Source organism: Electrophorus electricus, chromosome 3 (genome assembly GCF_041902795.1).
Source record: "Electrophorus electricus isolate QZ-2024a chromosome 3, ASM4190279v1, whole genome shotgun sequence".
Classification (NCBI taxonomy): Eukaryota; Metazoa; Chordata; class Actinopteri; order Gymnotiformes; family Gymnotidae; genus Electrophorus; species Electrophorus electricus.
The window spans coordinates 1754730-1762552 of record NC_137499.1 but is presented as its reverse complement, the minus strand read 5'-3'; the positions used below and the strand labels follow the sequence as shown (position 1 = coordinate 1762552).

Genomic DNA, 7823 nt, shown 5'->3' with positions numbered 1-7823 from the left:
CAGACGTGTATCCATATTACCCACCTAGTCGTCATTTTATAACCAATATTTAATCAATAGTCACCGTTAATCCTGTGCTGTCCATCCTGCATTAATCCAGAGCTGTAACTAAACCTTGTCTGAGACATTAGATTAAGCGTTGTGTTGTTTTAAGGTGATGTGCGCCGATGAGGAGTGACATCATGCCTGTATATGGTTTGGACTGGTCCCCACAGAGGTTGCAGCTGGAAAGTGCAATGCCGTTGTCGTTTCCAAGCTCCAGTTTATAAATACAGTTGCTCGTCAGCGTTTATCAGATGCTTTTACCCAGCGCAATTTGCATAGTGAGTGGGCATTCACGATTCTGTGCACAAATCTTGCGTAGACCTGAAATCCAGTGCTTGTGATGGACAAGGCTCTCAAATTGCATCGTTTGCGTTAATGAAAGGAAGGATGGGAAGGAAAGAGCCCACAAACCTTCGTCCGTTTCCACTGTGATGAAATAAAAGACCCCAAACAAACCACTGGTAAGAACATTTTACATGGTCTATACACGAACCCTTTAAGCGCGGGCTGTTGTGGATGCCGGTGCTGTTGCAGTGAAGCAGTAATCTACTGCTTTTCTCTAACTGTAACGGAATACTTTTGCACTTTTTTGTGTCCTGATTTCGTAAAGCCATTACATGTATTTAGTTACTACCCAAGTCTTGTATGTATTACCTTTAAATACTTTTTCAAAATACTTTTAAAGTTTTAACGGAAGTATTTTTGCAGGCCACAATCAGCCTGTCTGGAGTTTGGGGACCATCCTGTTCAAGTGTTGTTAACCATCATAACGAACATTTATTGGCCCACTAAGTTGTTAGTTACTTAAACCAAAAAACTCTTATCAACTACTCTGTCTTCTGTCAAAGAGGAGAGAGAGCACACTTACTACAGAAGGGTTATGGTTTATAACAGAAGGTTTTATTTTTGTTTTATTTCATTTTTATGACTACATATGTATGCTGTGGAAGGATTTATTTTGGAGAATGCGGAGCCACATTTTATATCCATGCTTTGAGCCGCTCCAGGCCTGCGGAGTGCTGCGGAATTCTGGGATTCAGTGGCTTCTCCCAAGCCAGGATAATCTTGCAGTGAATTCTGACCATAACTGTGTGTTAGGTTTTTGCACAGCACCACACCATTTAGTGAACTTGCACACCATAAAGGTTACATGTCAGTGAATGAAGACACCTGTGAAATAGTGCAAATATTATATTGCAAATAATCTTGTTTGATTAAAGATGTAATAAATAGGTAATCAAATAATTTACCAACAGTACATTTTCAGTGGTGATATTCCATGATTAAAGGGTAATCTTTTCCAGACCAAACCTTGCAGAGATAATAACTGAAACTGGATCTGTGCAGCTGTGTGGAGAGTCAAAGTGGCTCTGTTTCCTTCCAGTACACACTATTCCAATCAGGAAATACATCAATCTGTCCACACCAAGCTCACAGCCCGCCTGAACCTCACAAAATCTACTGAAACCAGCTCACCGCCCCAGGCCCCAGACCTCAGGCCCAAAGCTCCAGACAGGTCACCTGTGCCTCCGCTCATATGACTTTCCACTACAGGACACTGTACTGTGTCGTAAGAACTGTTACGCTTCCTCACACGGTGATGGAGCATCAGTTCAGCACAAACATGGTTTCATCCCAAACACCTGCTCACAAAAGCTGGCAGGCGCTGTGATGGAAAATGTTACGAAACTATGTATTATGTGATTCATATATAATCATGCTGATCCTTCTGTTGCCAAATGAATAATGTTGTCTGCACATTTGTATCCGCCTGTTGCTGATTAAGTTGAACATGTATCAGGAACTGTTAACATCAAGGTCAACTTGACACACAACCCACACTGTTTGGAGTCAGTTTGGGTTGGTTTGTGGAAAAAACCAAGCCGAGAGCTGATTGGCTTATAGCCACAGCAACAAAGGAAAGAAGAGATGCTTAAGAAAAGATGATTGGTTAAAGACAGCACAGGAGTAGTATAACTAGCCACGGTTTTGTATACTCGGGGCTCCCTACCTGAGGAGAGCCAAACATTTATTTTATTCTTTTTCTTATTAAATTACTCTCTTAATCACGTCTGACTTGCTGTTTGTTCAAAATTCCACAACAGAAATTGGCGTAGTCGGCAGGATCAGCGAGAGGCACCACGCGGAGCAGCGGTGACTGAACTTCGAGGACGCTCCTCAGAGAGAAAACTGAGCTGGAGAAAGAGGGAAACCCACAAGAATACGGGAACGTACCTAACCAGGGAGTGACGTCCCGCTAGACTCCGGTGGTGTACTCCGCCTGATCCAACGAACAGAAAGTAAGTGGTGAAGTTCAGTAATTCAATCCTAGAAGAAAGTGACGTAGTGATCTGCCTGAGTCTACCCTGGGGTGGGTCTGTAAAGTAGCATAGTATATGAGATACTAGGGCTTAAAAATAGGGTCAAGAGGACTCCGGAGTCTGGGACTCCGCCAGCCTAAGAGAATAGGCACACTGAGTAGACGTACTAGTGTAAGAAATAGGCCCGGGCCGACAGAACACCCCGCAGGGAAAGGAGTGGACTCAGTGAACGAGCACGGATTGCTGGAGCAGAACTAAATTAAAGCAACGTCGGAGACGTGATTAACAGAAGGAAAAAAAAAAAAGGGGGGGGGGAAATTTTAAATAAAAATATTAGTACCCCCTTTACCCTCATAAAGAAAAAAAAAGGGAGAAAGAGAAAAGAGTTTATTTGTTTGTTTCTATCATATTTGGGTTTATTTGTTTGTTTATTTTATTTGTTTATCGCCCTTGCCCACAAAAAAAAAATAATAATGGGTGTAGGGAAGCAGCAGGTAGGGCATAGAAAAGGTAATAATGAAGTGTCTCAGTGTGTTTCCTTAGCTGATCCTGACCTCGATGCCACCCCGCCGAGAGCCCCCAGCTGATTCAACAACCACAAGCATCAGGAAACCCACCTCCTTATCCCGAACCAGGGACTTCATCGCTAACATCAAAGCCGTCTCCATATGACGAACCAAGACGGCAACTGGAGGCAATAACCTCACCAGTGGCTCATCACACTCGAAGTCACGCCACTATAAAGCCATCCGCAGGGCCTGACAGAGGCTATGCCCCGCAGTTCCCGATGGTGGAGGTATCTGGACCTGAGGGAGTGATTATGGTCCACCGTCACTGGACTGCAGACGACATCATGAAAGCGGCCGACGGCCTGAGCAAGCCAGGTGACATCGGCGGACGACGCTTCGGACAAGAACTGATGGCATTCGTGCAGTCCTGCAGACCAACTCAGGCTGAATTGAGACGGTTGCTGATGATTCGACTCGGACTGCAGTATAACCGCATTGACAGAAACTGGGTGAATGGAGATGTCCGTCTCCATCTGCCTGAGTGGAATGCACCGCCCCAAGGCCAACCTGACCTAAACAGCGCATACAGAGAGATAAGAGGACTCATCGAAAGAGTGGAAGCAGCATACCCAACAACTGTTAACACTGATGTGATAGCAGCATGCAAGCAAAGAGACGATGAGCCCGTCGCAGATTTCCTCGTCCGCTTGACACGCGTCCACACTGACCATTGTGGAATTGACGCGCCAGCACAACGTGCAGTGGGCCCCGGAGAAGTGGGGGCATGGGAAGCTCATCTGAGAAACAGCTTCCTTATGAACATGAGAAAGGAAATTAGCGACCTTATCAGAAAAAACTGCATAGGCTATAGTAGAGCTCCCCTATCTACTATTGAGGAGCACGCCAAGCATCATGAGACGATCCTGGGAAAGAAAGACGCCAGACGAAAGCGTCAACGAGCAGATACCACGCACCAGGCAATGCTAACGCTAGTCCAGACGGTGGGAGACCAAGGGAAAGGTCGCGGACGAGAAAACAATCGTGGCAGGGGACGTGGCCATGGACGAGGCAGAGGCAAAGGAAGAGGAGGGAAAAATGAGTGGATGAAAGAGCAGGAATGCTACAACTGTGGAAAGCTTGGACATTTCGCCAGAGATTGCCCAGAGGAGGAGAACTCTTATAATGGGGGCACAGACCTGGATCCCACTATCTACGAATGACGGGCGGTGGAGAGGCAGGACAGCAGCGGACCACTGAGTGAAGACGGCAAAAGGGAAGTAACAAATTAGTAAGGGGCCAAAAGGCCTTCCTGAGGTAACTGTGAAAGTAGAAGGGAAAAGTGTTAGGTTTTTGGTTGACAGTGGTGCCACCCACTCAGTATTGAAAGAAGGGCTGATAGAATGTAAAATGAGAACAGGATATGGGATAACAGTAATCGGAGTAGGGGGTCATCCCATTGATGAAAGGATGTCCGAGCCTCTCCAATGTAGTTTAGGAAACAGCCAATTCAAACACAGCTTTTTGGTGTCAGAAACCTGTCCAATTAATTTGTTAGCTAGAGATTTAATGTGTAAACTTGGGTGCACAATTAGCAGCAACCCAGAGGGGTTATTTGTTATGTGGGAAACACCTACACAGGGAGTCCAGCTAGAGGCAGGAGTCCCTTTGTACGTGTATGAATTGCAGTGCACTGCTGGGGAAGTACTAACACATTTTATGACTGAAGTTACTAACACGCTACCTGGTGAGCTGACAGTTAAACAAAGTGACTCTATTCACTGTACAATGAAGGTCCATGAGGGATCTGATGTTGATTTTGAACAGAAATTTGACTTAGGGGGCAGTGACAGTCTGATTATCACAGCTATAGCGTGGGACTGCGAGTGGGCTGCGGGAGTGGTGCAGCTCTCAGATAAACAAAAATCTTTATATGCGATCTCACATGCAGCACCTCATGTGTCGCTGGCTAGCGCACATGTTGACCCAGACTGGCAGAGAGTAGGGTTGTGGACAAAACGCGTGTTGAGCACAACTGATTGGATAAAAGAACCCCAGTGTAAAGTCATGTACAGCCCAAGCATAGATGTGTGGAAAATGCCAACCCCGTATAGGCTAAATTGTAAAAGGGGGGTTGAGCTTGTAAGTCCTAATATAGTAATTATGGCAGCCTCTGTTACCCTCTCAGAGGAAGAGGAGGAGGAATTGAAAACAGTTCCTGCAGGATTATGGGCACAGGGAAAAAATGATGTGGGCTTAATAAAAGGATGTGAGCCCGTCCACATCAGCCCAAAATCTGATTATAGACCACACCAGCACCAATACCCTCTGAAACCAGAGGCAGCGGAGGCTATTAGGCCAGTGTTCCAACCCTTAAAACAAGCAGGAGTAATCGTGCCATGCCCAGATTCACCGGTACGTACTCCAATCTTCCCAGTTAAGAAACCAGGGAGAGATGAATGGAGATTTGTGCAGGATTTGCAGGCTGTCAACGCGGCAGTACACCCTAGAGCCCCAGAAGTTCCAAACCCGCACACCATTCTCTCTCAGATCCCACCAGACAGTAAGTGGTTCAGTGTAGTTGATTTGGCCAACGCTTTCTTTAGCGTACCTGTGCACAAGGATAGCCAATTTTGGTTTGCTTTCACTTTTGAAGGAAAGCCATACACATTCACGAGATTGTGTCAGGGGTATTGTGAATCACCAACCATTTACAATGCCGCCTTACACTGAAGCCTAGAAGCTTTAGAGCTCCTCGAAGGAACAGCCTTGCTGCAATACGTTGATGATCTTTTGATGTGTGGGAAAACACGAGAAGCGTGTAAACAAGCCACGGTGGCACTGCTACATCATTTAGCAGGGGAAGGCCATAAGGCATCCAAATCCAAATTACAGTTTTGTAAGCAGCAAGTGCATTTTTTAGGACATGACATCACTGAACAAACGCGCATGCTGACTAAAGACCGAGTGAATGCCATCTTGACTATACCAAGACCCACGACGAAAAAACAACTGCTGTCCTTCTTAGGCATGTGTTCCTATTGTAGAACATTCATACCATCTTATGCAGAGCATGAGGGGCCACTCAGAAATATAATACGGACCAAGGGATCGAATTCCTCTCAGTTAGAATGGGCGCCAGAAGCTGAAGCGGCCTTTACAGCACTGAAGCAGTTATTACAGGTCATACCTGCTTTAGGCATTCCAGATCCCAATAAATCATTTGAACAAACCATGTCTCCCCACTTCTTTTATGAAAGGACCAATTGAGATTGCTCATGGAAGAAGTCACATGAGCAAAGGGGGGATAGTGGAGAGCATAACAAGACATTGGTATGTACCAGGAATAAACACACCCACCCCAAATTTTTGTTCCCGGTGCTTGGTATGTGCACAAAACACACCACACGGAGACAATCATGCCAAACACGCACCCGCCGGACACCCGCCGCCTAGTGAGCCATTTCAACATTGGCAAATAGATTTTGTAGAACTAACACGAGCCAAAGGGAAGAGGTACATATGTGTGTTTAGTAAGTGGGTGGAGGCCTTCCCAACAGGGAAACAAGATAGTGATGCAGTAGCAAAAGCGCTACTGAGAGAAATAATTCCCAGATGGGGTTTGCCACAACGAGTGTCCAGTGACAATGGGACACCCTTCTTACATGAAGGGCTAAAGTCTCTGACTAAATACCTAGGGGTGGATATGAGAAACCACTGCAGTTACCACCCTGCTAGTGCAGGGGCAGTAGAACGGGCAAATGGTACCATTAAAGGGGGTCTAGCTAAATTAATGCAGGAAACGGGCATGAATTGGGTAAACTGCCTTCCCCTCGTCCTGTGGCAATGTCAAACCAGGTCGCAGGCACGAACAGGCTTATCAGCTTTTGAGAGAGTGTTTGGACGGCCTCCCAACACGGGGATAGGTCCGCCTGACTGGGATACTAACCTGATCAATGAATCGCTTTTGCAGTATTGTGTGTCTCTGCACAAATCTCTTTTCCATGTGTCTAAGCAGGTGAAGGCAGTCCTTCCTGAGGTGACGGACAATCCCCTCCATACACATCAGCCAGGCAATTGGGTGCTGATTAAGGACTTCAGGAGGAAGCGGTGGAGCCAACCCAGGTGGAGAGGACCATTCCAAGTACTACTGACGACACAAAACCGCATGGCCTTGGACATGCTCCTCGCTAAGGAAGGGGGAGTGTGCTCGATGATAGGCGACCATTGTTGCACGTACATACCGCCCAGTGATGCACCTGGAGGTAATATCTCCATGCCCTTGGACCACATGAGTAAGATTGCTGACCAACTTCGTGCTGAAGAAGCCGGAGTGAGACCTTGGGACTGGAAACAGGGAACTCTATTCTCAATGTGGAAAAGTATTGTAATTATGATTCTCCCATCCATTTTACTACTTGCCTTGATTATATGTTGTGGACCCTTGTTATGTCAATGTATGCTTAATACTATTCGCATGAATATGGATACCAGATACCAATTTATTCAGGTCACTAAAGAGGACCTGGATGAGGATAACACCCTGTACCTGCACACTGTATTCTCTGATAATTAACAAATGATTGTATAAGAATCAAAGGGGGGAAATGTGATGGAAAATGTTACGAAACTATGTATTATGTGATTCATATATAATCATGCTGATCCTTCTGTTGCCAAATGAATAATGTTGTCTGCACATTTGTATCCGCCTGTTGCTGATTAAGTTGAACATGCATCAGGAACTGTTAACATCAAGGTCAACTTGACACACAACCCACACTGTTTGGAGTCAGTTTGGGTTGGTTTGTGGAAAAAACCAAGCCGAGAGCTGATTGGCTTATAGCCACAGCAACAAAGGAAAGAAAAGATGCTTAAGAAAAGATGATTGGTTAAAGACAGCACAGGAGTAGTATAACTAGCCACGGTTTTGTATACTCGGGGCTCCCTA

The 7823-nt window shown here is 45.7% G+C and overlaps 1 long non-coding RNA gene across 1 annotated transcript; it reads left to right on the top strand.

Annotated features, from left to right (window-relative positions):
* The first annotated feature begins 1262 nt into the window (after positions 1-1262).
* LOC118242406 (uncharacterized) lies at positions 1263-7571 on the top strand. Its single transcript, XR_014121682.1, has 2 exons — positions 1263-2345; positions 6888-7571. It is a non-coding gene; the product is annotated as an uncharacterized LOC118242406 (long non-coding RNA).
* Positions 7572-7823: the final 252 nt, after the last annotated feature.